The following is a 12,746-nucleotide window of genomic DNA, read 5'->3' as shown; positions in this document are numbered from 1 at the left end:
CTACGAAAGTAAGAGGAATTTTGACGAAATATTTCGTATACGTATTCTCAATTGCCATATGAAGCTCCATGAATTTTTTCATGACTTTGCATTTTTCGCCCTATACCTCCATATATAGAGGTTCCGGCCGGCCCCCTTAATGTGTTAGAAGGTTTATAGAATTTCCCTTTGATAAATACGCCTTATTTGGCAGGAGGTAAGATAATGTTTTGTATACCCATAGATGGATATCCTACAATTACACTAGATATAGATCAATGGTTTTTATAACTGTAAAAGTATCTGTAAGCGTGCGCTTATCCGCCCTGTACTGAATCTGCGTTACGCTACGGCAATTAACTCTTTATTGCCAATTACTGAACCATACTCCGGACTTCTCAATAGGGAAGTTCGAACAACAACGGTGAGTCCTTAAATACAGGATATTACGTAAACTAAAGGAATAAAAACAATGTAAATGGCTGATATTCTAATTTTACAGCACATGCAGTCGGGCTTAATCCACCACTACTTATAATAACTTTTTTATATTAAAACTACGGCAACCTGCTCTGATTACTTGATACAGTCGTGTGATTCATAGGAAAATTCCTTTTTAATTCAAAAAGGTGTTTGGCATGAATGATCCGACATCACTCTCCCCCCTCCACTAGAGACGCTTATGTGGAATGTGCTTTGCTTTCAACACTCGGCAGATTTTGAATGACCCTGACCGTTTTACTAGATGACACAGTAACCAAGTTTGCTGAAGCACGATTTGTTTGTTTCTGATTTTTAGCAGATTTACTGTTTACCTGTCTCTTTTTATAATAATGAGGATTCTTCTCTTTATTATCATCAACAACGTTTTGTGTGTTTTTAGCATTATGTTGCTGTTGGTTACGTATAAAGCAACATACGTAAGAATTACTTGAACTATTATGAATTGAGCGATTACTATTAAAACTGAGTTATCCCTACTGCATTATTATTAACTATATGTACTTGCTGTGGTTTACTTTCATTCTTTGCTAAAATTTGAAATAGTGAGGGATCCAGGTCAGCGCATTGAGACATATTTTTGTTAATTTGTTTATATGAATGTTAAGTATGGTAACCTAATGAAATTTTTTACAGACATGTTATTCCTTGCAATCCAGCCGTATTTTTTTAAAAAGTTAAGTTGAGTCATGGAGATTTGATTTTTTATGCATGTAACTAAAAAAACTCTAGGCTAAAACTGCCATCGGGACCTTGCACAGGAGCCATTATTGTCCTGACCCGAAATAGTGTTACCTCTAATTAATCCAGATTTGCACGAGTGTTCCACTTGTTTTTGTGCGTTTTCTTATCACTACGGTGCCTAACGACCCTATCCATGTGTTACTGTCATTAGCCTATCCAGTTATATCTTGAGTTTTGAAACAATACTAAAATACATTCTACCAAGGTGGACGAGTTACTTACCGCTCTAGTGGGTAGAAGTAAACAATCACAACAGCTGCTGCGTCAGATTCAAGCACATGAAACGTGACTTGCTTGTCATGGATTTCTTCATTGTTGTATGTCTAATGGATTAAGTCCCCAAAATTGTGGTAAGATACGTTAATTTGCATATGATATGTATTTTTGTACCTTTTCTGATGTTGTTTTAATTTGTACCTTTTGATATAGCCAATGGCATCCTACCAGTTTTGTAGGACATGTGGCAATAGCTTCCAAGGCATTAGCCTAAAAGTGTTTTTCTTTTGTTTTCAGTTATACTCAATTAACGGCTCATGGTTTATATAATAAAGTACCTACAAAAGGACCATGGAATGTTATTGATACCCAATTTGAGAATCAACACTGAATGGGGCTAAAATCAACATATAACTACAGAGCCACGTACTGTCCGCATAAGGGACACCATGCATCTGTATAAATACAGATGTCCACTGCGTAAACGCATATTCAACGTTTAATATGATTTGTTACATACAGAATCAATAGTCACTCAAAATGATAAGATTAACACAGTATATGATTATAATATTTCAGGAGAATTTCTGAGAAAATAAAGTTGACAAAAACTCAAAAGATAAAAACTCGCAGTAGCGAAGTCCCAATGATGTAGATAATTTCTTTAAAAAAGTAAGATTAAGAATGTCACATAACTTCAGCCACAGGAATAACGAAATTCGACCTGCAAAGAAAACACTCAAAGTTACTCCAAATGAATAAAAAGGATTGTACTTAGCTTGATTTTGTGGGGAGTCACGGCGTTTCGATAACGAAACAGCCTTGGTGCCCCTTCTCTGTTTAGCGGATGACCCTTGTTCTTAGCATTGTTTGTTTGTTGAATGATTCGTTTCTCTTGCTGGTCTTAAAGATCCGATGCTGCAGACGCGTCCGGTTTGTTTCTTGAAGTGCTGGAAATGCTTAATAAACGATGATGCCTTCTTGAATTATTCTATATGAGAGACATCTCTTACGGTTAGGACGAAGCTTGCGTTGCCGTAGGAAGCAGACACATCCGGTTTGTTTCTTGAAGACATGCACTGCTGAAGACGCTCACTAAACGATGATACGGTTTCTTGAATGATTCTTGATGTAAGACATGTCTTACGTTGCCATAAGAGACACTAAGTTGCTTGAAGAATCTCTTGCTTTCGCCGCCATTGACTTCTGATATGATACATTATTTGTTATTCTTCGGATGATGTGGAATAGTCAGAGTCTGAGCTGCCAGCTATGTTGTCTTCCGATGGCGTCGACCCGGTAAAGCTGCCACCAATATGTAGGGCTGATGCCTTTGTATAATAAGGCGCCCTGTGAGGTTATTTAGGCCTGCGATAATTTACGCTAAGGTCGAATTGTTATGACTCTCCATCCTCATTGGAGTGTCTTGGATTTCGATGATAATTTCTAAGTCAGTATCTTCTTTGGGTATGAAGGTGGAGATATTTCAAACTCATGATGATAATTTCTAAGTTCATTCAGTGTCTTCTTTCTGATGCGAGGTTCTATTGTGAAACACAAAGTACAAAAATATCTGTATTCTCGAAGTCTACATGATGCAGATCAGATAAAATTGGACAGGTCTGCCAATGATGCTGGCTAATTGAAGTCCGACTACAATCTGGTTTACAAATCATAAAGTGAGCAGACAGTAGCTCGAACATACACACAGATGACATAGATTACAAGTCATGTAGGCCGTCTAGGTTATAGGTCACTGTGGTTGTCTCAAGCAGGAAGCTTTGACAACCGTTTACAAAACAATATATTTGATGACCACAGATGACAGCAAACTAGACACTGACCGATACAACACGTCATCTTAGCCTACTTTATCTTATCTGGTCTGTTCACATTCCTGCAAGCAAACTGGTTGATCTCTTGGGTCACTGGTTTTAATTAATCATAGTTTTATTTTCTATATATGGAATAAAATTCCATATTTTATTATTATGTAACACTTACAGTTACAGACCAACGTTCAGTGGCCTTCATGTTCGATAACAGGAAACGCACTAAAGTTAAAAATAATAAGATCCAGGGATGGCGGATGGAACTTGCAGCCTTCAGTTATATAGTACATTATCGCCCTGGTAAAGAGAATGTGATTCCTGATGCCTTCACCCGAGCTTCTTGCGGTTCTGTGGTTTCCACGTCATCAACCCTCACTGAACTACATGGGAATCTGTGCCATCCAGGAGTAACTCGCTTATTGCACTTTGTGAGATCGAAAAATCTTCCCATTTCCACTGAGGACGTTAAGAAGGTCTGTGCTTCCTGCAGGATATGTGGCGAGTTGAAACCAAGGTTCTACAAACTCCAAGAGGAACACTCATCAAGGCGACACAACCAATGGAGAGATTAAGCATTGACTTTAAGGGACCTGTTCCGACGGCCTCACATAACCCCTATCTACTTATTGTGGTTGATGATTATTCTCGTTTTCCTTTCACTTTTGCGTGTCCCAACATGAGCACAACTACAGTGATTAAGTGCTTAGAACAAATATTTAGCCCGTGTTTGATGCCTCAGTATATACATTCGGATCAAGGAACCTCATCCATGTCCAGGGAGCTCAAAGCCTATGTCGCACACAAGGGAGTTGCAACAAGTCGAACTACCCCTTTTCACCCAATCGGTAATGGGCAAGTGGAGCGGCTCAACGGTACTGTATGTTAGTCAATCCAGCTGGCACTCAGGTCCCAAAATCTTCCCGATCAGCACTGGGAATTAGTACTCACTGATGTAATACATTCACTTAGATCTCTTCTGTCGACAGCAACTAATGTCACACTCCACGAACGGTTTTTAGGATTTCTGCGCCGCTCATCCTCTGGGAGCTCTCTGCCTTCATGGCTTATGTCGTCAGGACGGGTATTACTGAGGAGGTTTGTCAGAACAAGCAAAAATGAACCCCTGGTGGATGAAGTTGAACTATTAGATGCTAACCCAACATATGCTAACATTAGATACCCCAGCGGACAAGAGTTGACAGTTTCCATACGTGACTTGGCCCCATACCCTAGGGACTATTCTGTTGCTGAAAGTCAAGAACTACCTTCTGTTCCATTGTCACCGGAGGCCGTACAATCTCACTCTCCAGTGTCACCCACAACAACCCATCAAGAGTTTCCGGAGCGCATAGAACTTCACCCAGAAGCTGAGATTGGGACAGAGGCTGCATTGCCTCCAGTATGGAGATCAACCCGGGTGTCAAGGGCTCCGGACCGATACGGATAGGATTGATTACCTATGAAGTGATGTAACCAATTTTATATCTAGAGGGGAAGAATGTTATGAAATTGTTTTGTACTTTTGCTCTTTCATACCTCATGCTGAACTGTTTTTCTGGTTATCTTTTCATACTTTGTTTACTTACCTGATGGAGGGACAGTCAGAGCAATGTACCAAGTAATTCCCTTATCTTTTGTATTTCCTTTTGTTCATTTCTTTTGTATCTATTTGATTTAACTGTATTTACTTTGGCGATCTTATATAGATTGTATTACATTTATTATGGGGTCATTGCTAATTATATGCATGGTTGTTTCAGGTAATAATCTACTGAAGTTTAAGTTGAATAAAGCTTGGATAGCAGCAGATAAGCCTTTTAATGTCTCAACATTGTGTTAACATTTATTTCCAAGTTAGTGTATTTGTGTATTACAGTTTATTTAGAGTGGCCTAGTGAGTTTGAGCTTAACCTTATTTGAACTATGTTGTCAGCTGCTCATTTATTTGTGGAATTTGCCTAGGCTAGCCCAAGGTTTTTGGCTATTTGTAACAGCCTTTGAATTTGGCTTTTAGCCCATTTTGACTATATGGTCAGTCTTTTGCTGTTGGCTTTGCTAGTCTAAGGTTTTTGGCTATTTGTAACAGCCTTTGGATTTGACTTTTAGCCCATTTTGACTGTATGGTCAGTCTTTTGTTGTTGGTTTTGCTAGCCTAAGGTTTTTGGCTATTTGTAACGGCCTTTGTCCCTCTTGATTTGAGACTGCCTTGACGAAGTTATGCATTTTCAGCTGACTGCTGAAAATGCATAGCGGGCAAGAGGGCTTTCGAACTGGGAGAAATATCTCCCAGTTCGAATCCAAAAGTCTCAATTTTCCTCTTACTTGAATTTGTTTCCACTCTTCTACTATCTTTAACTCAGTTGCTCAACCTAGCTGTCCCCCCCTCCCCTCTTCACTAAAACCTTCTTACAGGTTGGGCAGGGGCTGGGCTTTTGTGCATTGGCTCTTTCTTGATCCAAATGGCAGAGACTGTAGAGGTTTGGTCCGCCTCTCGAGTATGTTTGGACCCTGAGGATGTTGATATGATTTCATAGCAATATCCATCGGGACGGAACTACCTATGGGGGACTTGCCTGCGGAATCCGGGGGGGGTATAGTCTCTACGGTAGGACTCTCGGCATTCTTTCCGGTGTGCCCTCTATTGTAACATGAATGGGGATGATTGCATACTAGTTATGCCCTCAGTCCTATCAAGCGGGTTTTGCTTACACTTGAGCCACTCATGTTATGGTAGAGCTATCCCTTCGGGGTAGGGTAGGGAGTGGACATATGGGAGTCAGTCTCTGCTGAGTGTCTTTGGTGAGAGAGGGGTTGGTGTGGGGGGCCTGGTTTTCTGTCTGATTTGCAGTAGGTTTTTCAAATTTCTGCTGAAGGATTAATGAATAACTCTCCCGGACAATGCGACCTCTTGACACTACCCTCCTCTTCGACCTCTGGCACGGACAAGGACAATCCTATAGAAAATTCAGTTGTACAAAAGACGACCCATGACAAGACCTTGAATGTGGCTATGGAAAGTTCTAGCAGTGGTGAGAGAATCCTTTATGTTGATTCTCTCATTGTTTTACGTTTATGGAAATGTTTGGAAGGTTTGGTGAAATTAAAGTCATAAAGTAATGTGAAACTAAAGATTTTGCATTTTGGAGGGTTTGGATTGAGTTTACTACTCATAAGAATGCCATGAATGCTTTCAAGTGCTCAACTAAGGAAAACTTAAAATGTATATTAATTCATAAAATACCCCAGAATATTGAAGTTGATTCCTTTTATCCAGCGAGAGTCAGTCAGGAAACTACAGATGGGAAATGTAAGGTGAGGACATCTTTACCTGCCAGGTGGCTAATTGTTTCTACAAAATCAGAATTTTGCAATCTTTTCCACTTCAGGAAACATTTGAGAACATTGGCAGGAACAATGACCAACTCTGATATTACGAGGTTTGGAAAGAATAGTTTTTTGGTTCATGCAAAGTCTTATAGACAAGGTCACATGATCTCTAAGCTGAAAAATACTGATATGATAAAAGAGGTCAAACCACACTATAGTTTTAGTTATGCCAAGGGAGTGGTATTCAGTCAAGACCTATATGAACTGCCTGACGAGGAATTGCTGGAAATGTGTGATGATAAAGTGTGGAAGATTTTCAAGGTTCCAAGATCAAGAATGATTATTTTCACTTTTAATAATGATCAAGTTCCTGATTATGTATATGTTGACAAGGAGAGATTTCGTGTTAGACCTTTTAAGCATAGACCACTCCAATGTTTCATATGTTTTGGATATGGTCACTCGGCAAAGGTATGTACTAGGAACCAGTTATGTGCTGCCTGCTCCTTACAAAAGCATGAAGGCGAATGTTCTACCCCAGTATTATGTATAAATTGTAAGGGAAATCATAATGCAAGGCATAAGGAATGTGAGTCATTTAAAAAAGAAGTGTTAGCCATAGAGAAAGCTCATGCTGAACATCTAAGTATTAGCCAGGCAAAAAGACTTTTGTTTCCAAGACCTCAATATAGTGAAGTAGTAAAAAGTGGAAAACCTAATATAAAAGATCTATCTAGAATACCAACTTCAAAGACAAAGGCCCCTTTGTCCCCTCCCGATGGGCCTCCTCTGGGCTTCTGGGAGGTCTCTCGGGCTTCTAATGTAGAAGCCTCACAGCTGCCTGATCTGGGTATGTCCCAGAATGACACCTTGTTCAGTGCACCGCATAAGGCTCAGGTGCACGCTGCAGAGACGGTGCCTCTTAGAAATAAGAGACCCCACACTCCATCATCATCTCCACCTATATCCCCACACCATAGTAGGGTTCCCAAGAGAGGAAATAGCAGGTCTCTTGAGGATCTGCCAAGTTCCTCTTTGAAACAAAGACCAAGACCAAGTCTTTCCAGACCAGCCCAATCCAAGTAAAAAAAAAAAAAGAGACTAAACTTGGTAATGTTTCTCCTAACTGTGGTGGTACATGTATTATTGCGGCCAAGTCACTACCACAAAAAGTTATCAAATTAGACTCCATACTGCAAGCTTGTGCAACACAGATTTTCATCAACAAATGGGTTACTCTGTGCTCTCTTTATCTAGAACCTGGCCTAGAAACTCGATTGGTGGATAGAGCTGGCAATCCAAGACAATCAGAGGTTGAAGATTTGCAATCACTTTTAGACCAACTACCTCAGCCTTTCATTCTGATGGGGGATTTCAATGCAAAACATACTTTGTGGGGGGAAGGTAGGTGTGATCACCGTGGTCTTATAATTGAAAGATTAATAGATTGCAATGATGTAGTTTTAATGAACGACAGCTCTCCTACAAGGTTTGATGTAGCCCATAACTCTAGTTCAGCAATTGATCTTACAATATGTTCGTCGTCATTACGATTAGACTATAAGTGGTCAGTGGATGAAAATCTCTATGGAAGCGACCACTATCCCATCCATCTTAAGTGTGTACAAAATACACCCTCCCCATCTTTACCCAAATGGAAGATAAAGGAGGCAGATTGGCAGCTGTATGTAAAATCTACCAAAGTCAATCGTAAGGCCAATGAATTTCCTTGCCCCTCGGCTGCCTACGAATATCTTGCTAGTATAATGATTGGAGGGGCAATGATGTCAATTCCTAAAACATCAGGGAAACCCCGTCGTCCACTGGTACCTTGGTGGAATAATAAATGTGCCTTGAGTAGGAAAATTGCAAGAGCCAGTTACAAGCGATATCGAAGGGGTCCTGTCTTGGTTGATAAAATAATATACGAGAAAAACCTCGCCAAACAAAAGCAAGTTTTTAAAGAAGCAAGGAGGGAGTCCTTCGTTAGATACATATCAGAATTAAAGTATAACTCGCCACTTTCTCTGGTTTGGGATAGAATCCGTAAATTACTAGGGAAATTTTCCCCTTCTCCTTTACCTATTTTGAAAATCAACTTGGTAGTTATATCGGATGCAAGAGAGGTGGCAGGGGAGGTCCTTGTTTGGCTCGCACTTTTCAAGGGCATTTCCAAGTGGGCCCGCCCCAGTCACTACTCTCCTGAATTTCGCAATATTAGAAACATGACTATAGTTAATCCGCCTGTTTGTTCAAATTCTGAGGCATATAACCTTCCATTTAGTATTGTCGAATTCGAATATGCCTTATCTTTGTCCTCTCCAACATCACCTGGAGAAGACGATATTATTTATGCAATGATTTCTCACTTACCTCTGGAGTCAAAAAAATTCTTTGTCGATGTTTTAAACGAATTCTGGTGCTCAGGGACTTCATACAAGTTGTGAAAAAACTCTGTTATAATTCCTTTTTTGAAACCTGGAAAGGACCCTAGTCATCCCAAAAGTTATAGGCCTATTGCTCTTACCAGCTGTGTCTTCAAGATTTACGAACGAATGGTGAATTTTCGTCTGATATGGTTATTAGAAACAAAGAACCTGTTGTCGAAGAGGCAATTTGGCTTTCGCAAGAATAGAAGTACTTTGGATCCCTTATTATGTCTCACACGTGAGATTCAGAACGCTTTTGCAGTCCAAAATCAAACAATTGCCGTGTTCTTTGATCTGGTAAAAGCATTTGATACTACCTGGAGGGCTGGTATTTTAATGCAGCTGGTTGAATGGCGTATTGGTGGCAATATGTTTAATTTTGTCAAAGACTTCCTGTCTGACCGGTACCTTAAAGTTAGAATTGGCTCTAACTTCTCATCAGAGTATCTTCAGGAAGAAGGCATTCCACAAGGGATTGTGCTTAGTCCAACCTTTTTTAATATTGCCATTAATGGTTTACTTGAACATCTCCCTGTTGGAGTAACTGGTCAAGCATTCGCGGATGATATTGTTGCCTGTAGTAGAGCTACTGCAGTTGAAGCTTGTACTAAAATTTAGTTTACAATTAATGCTGCTACTTCCTGGGCTAATAGTAAAGGTTTCAAATTTTCTGCAGAAAAAACTAAAGCTATACGTTTTTGCAGAACACGAAGAAGGGAAGAGATTCCAACCTTATTTTTAGAAGGTTCTATCTTGCTGTATGAAGATAAAGTCAAATATTTAGGAATTATTTTTGACAAAAAATTGACTTTTGCTGAACATATAAATGAGACTGCAGTAAATGTTAAACAGCGGTGCAATATTCTTAAAGTTGTTAGTAACCTGAATTTTGGAGCCGACCGTACTACTTTATTAAGAATTTATCAGGCACTATGCTTGAGTAAGATTGATTATGGATCTCAGGTTTATGGATCGGCATGTAAGACCTTGTTAGGCAAGCTGGATGTAGTACACAATATGGCATTGCGTATTTGTACAGGTGCTTTTAAAACGTCTCCTGTTGAGAGCCTTTATGTAGACTCTGGTTTTCTTCCTCTTTTCATTCGGAGGGAATTCGTGGTAACGAGCTGGCTGATACAGCCGCTAAGCAGGCAGCTTCCTCCCGGGCTTCCCACTCTGTGAGGGTTCCCTGTGAAGATTTTAAACTTTTTATTAAATCATTTTGTAGGACTAAGTGGCAGAATCATTGGTCCAACTTGAATAGTAATTTAAAGCTGAAATCGATCAGACCTTCTGTTCATCCTTGGTCCCCTTCTGTTGGGATGGATAGAAGATCTAGAATAGTTTTAACGTGCCTGCGTATAGGGTATACGTTTTTAACTCACCGGTATCTTTTAACTAGTGGAGCAGAGAGGCAGGTTCCTCAATGCTCCAATTGTAATGTTGGCATTACAATGAGGCATATATTTGTTGACTGTCCCCTTTATTTTAATCATAGACGTCGGTTTGGTTTCACCAACAAACCTTTGTCAGATATTTTAGGAGAGGGTGCTCCCACAGAAGAGATTTTTAAATTTCTTAAGGAAATCCATTTGTTTTATGATATTTAATTGAGTATTTTATATGAAGTTTATTTTAATAATTTGGATTAATTTAATGTGTACCTTTTTTAGTAAATATTTCCTGTTGATATATATGCGCTGAATGGCCTTTGGCTCCGGCGCGTGGAAAATGGCCACAAATTTTATAAATTCAATTCAATTCAACAGCTTTTGTATTTGGCTTTTAGCACATTTTGACTGTATGGTCACCTTTGCTGTTGGCTTTGTTAGCCTTTTGGTTTGGCTTGTTTAGCCTCTTAGTTTTAGCTCTTGGTATGGCTACTGATTTGACTATTTTTCAGCTAGAAATTTGCTGTTGCTGACATGTATCTGAAATTTATTTATGATCCATATTGAAGTTACAATTTGCTAATGAATCATATTTCGTTAAATTGTATCACGGCAAATTTCAAGATTACTGATCGCTCGCTTAATGGGTTCAAGGGAGCTGTTACTAGAGCACTACATAGTGCTACAGCAGCTATTGGTGTAGCTAGTCCAACTTTGATGACTGTAAAATCCAATGTGGAAATGTTACAAAAGCGTTGGAACAAATATTTGGAGGTATGGGATCAATATATCTCCGAAAGAGATTCTTTGAGGGATGATGAGTTTGATACACTTGAGAAGAATCATGCTCAATACAAAGTTTTGTATTATAGAGACCAATAAATTATTAGATGTTTTAGATGAACTACAGAGTGCAGTTCCTGGAATTTCCAATCCTGTTCCAACACAACAGAGTGCCAAGGTACATTTACCTGAAGTAAAGATTAACAGCTTTGATTGAAGGGTAGGTAGAAGAATGGCAAACTTGGTGGGACAGTTTCCGTTCATTAGTTCATGATCGTAAGGATATGGACAAGGTATTGAAAATGACACACCTTAGTCCTGTTTGAAAGGTAAAGCATTGTTAGTTGTCTCAGGATTTCAGGTCACAGACCAAGACTATGATGATGCTATTGCAGCTTTGCAAGATAGATTTGCTAACCCAGAGAAAGTAAAACAAACATTAGTGCTTCAGTTGTTCAATATGGTTAAGCCAGCCTGAGAATACTGCTAAGGAATTGGAGCAGTTTAAGCTGGATTTTGAAAGAATTATGAAGACTCTTCAATTATGTTACTGATTTACAGTCTTCCCATTGGCTTATTGCTGTTCTGTTACAGAGCAAGTTGCCTACAGAGGCAGAGATGTTCATTTTTCAGAAATTTCAGACTAAGTATTTTACCGTTGATCAAATCAGCACAGGTCTTGCTGACCACCTTGAATTTCTTGATAGGATGCTAAATAGTGGCAAATTACAGTCTGATAGTGATAAACTTCCACAGGATAGTGGCAAATCTCAAGTTAGAGATAAAGTGAAATCCTTCAAGCAGACACAGCAGGTATTTACAGATAAGTCTCAGATTGGAACTTATTCAGTTGAAGCAATATCTTCTAAAAACCAATGTTTATTGTGTTCATCAGATAGTCACAGAGCCAGACGATGCTCAAAGTATGCTGATGCAACTTCCTGAAGAAGTAGGCTGTTAGATATGGGACGGTGTTCTAGATGTTTAAGAAATAAGCATAATGTCAGGTGTTTCCAGCCTGTTAAATGCTTTGTCTACAATAAGACTAATCATAATGAAGGTTTTGCTACAGCAATTTTGGAAGCAAGTTATAAAGTGAGGTGAAATCAGATGGTACTGTAAAGTCAGATAAGCAAGTTAACAGTACTACAAACATTGAAGTTAAGAGTGTAGTTTCAAGTACAAAGAGTGCTGGGTCCAAATATTCTACTGCTTTAGCTACGGCTCAGGTCAAGGTATCTAATAATGATAATTAAAAGTCACAGTATGTTCGCTGCTTTTTCGATCCTGAATCGCAGATTTCATTTATTACTTCCAAGTTAGCTACGTCACTACAGCTAAAGACTGTTGAGAGTCAACAACTTGTTTTGCAAGGTTTTCAGTCCCAGCCAAAGGAGGGACAATTTGATATTGTGACACCTCTAGTTTCTCTAGGTAGGAGGATTAAGAAGATGAGAGTTGTAATTGTGGATGAGTTACCAGGTAGTATTTCTGCACCAGGCATGCATAAGGTTTATCAAATGCTGCAGGTTGAGGGGATTAAA

General features: G+C 39.3%; 1 long non-coding RNA gene across 1 annotated transcript; it reads left to right on the top strand.

Moving 5' to 3' along the window:
* Window positions 1–1,482: 1,482 nt before the first annotated feature.
* LOC135208983 (uncharacterized) lies at window positions 1,483–1,789 on the top strand. Its single transcript, XR_010313271.1, has 2 exons — window positions 1,483–1,574; window positions 1,738–1,789. It is a non-coding gene; the product is annotated as an uncharacterized LOC135208983 (long non-coding RNA).
* Window positions 1,790–12,746: the final 10,957 nt, after the last annotated feature.

Source organism: Macrobrachium nipponense, chromosome 37 (assembly GCF_015104395.2).
Source record: "Macrobrachium nipponense isolate FS-2020 chromosome 37, ASM1510439v2, whole genome shotgun sequence".
In the NCBI taxonomy this organism is placed as follows: Eukaryota; Metazoa; Arthropoda; class Malacostraca; order Decapoda; family Palaemonidae; genus Macrobrachium; species Macrobrachium nipponense.
The sequence above is the reverse complement of the archived record's forward strand: the minus strand, read 5'-3'. Positions and strand labels throughout refer to the sequence as shown.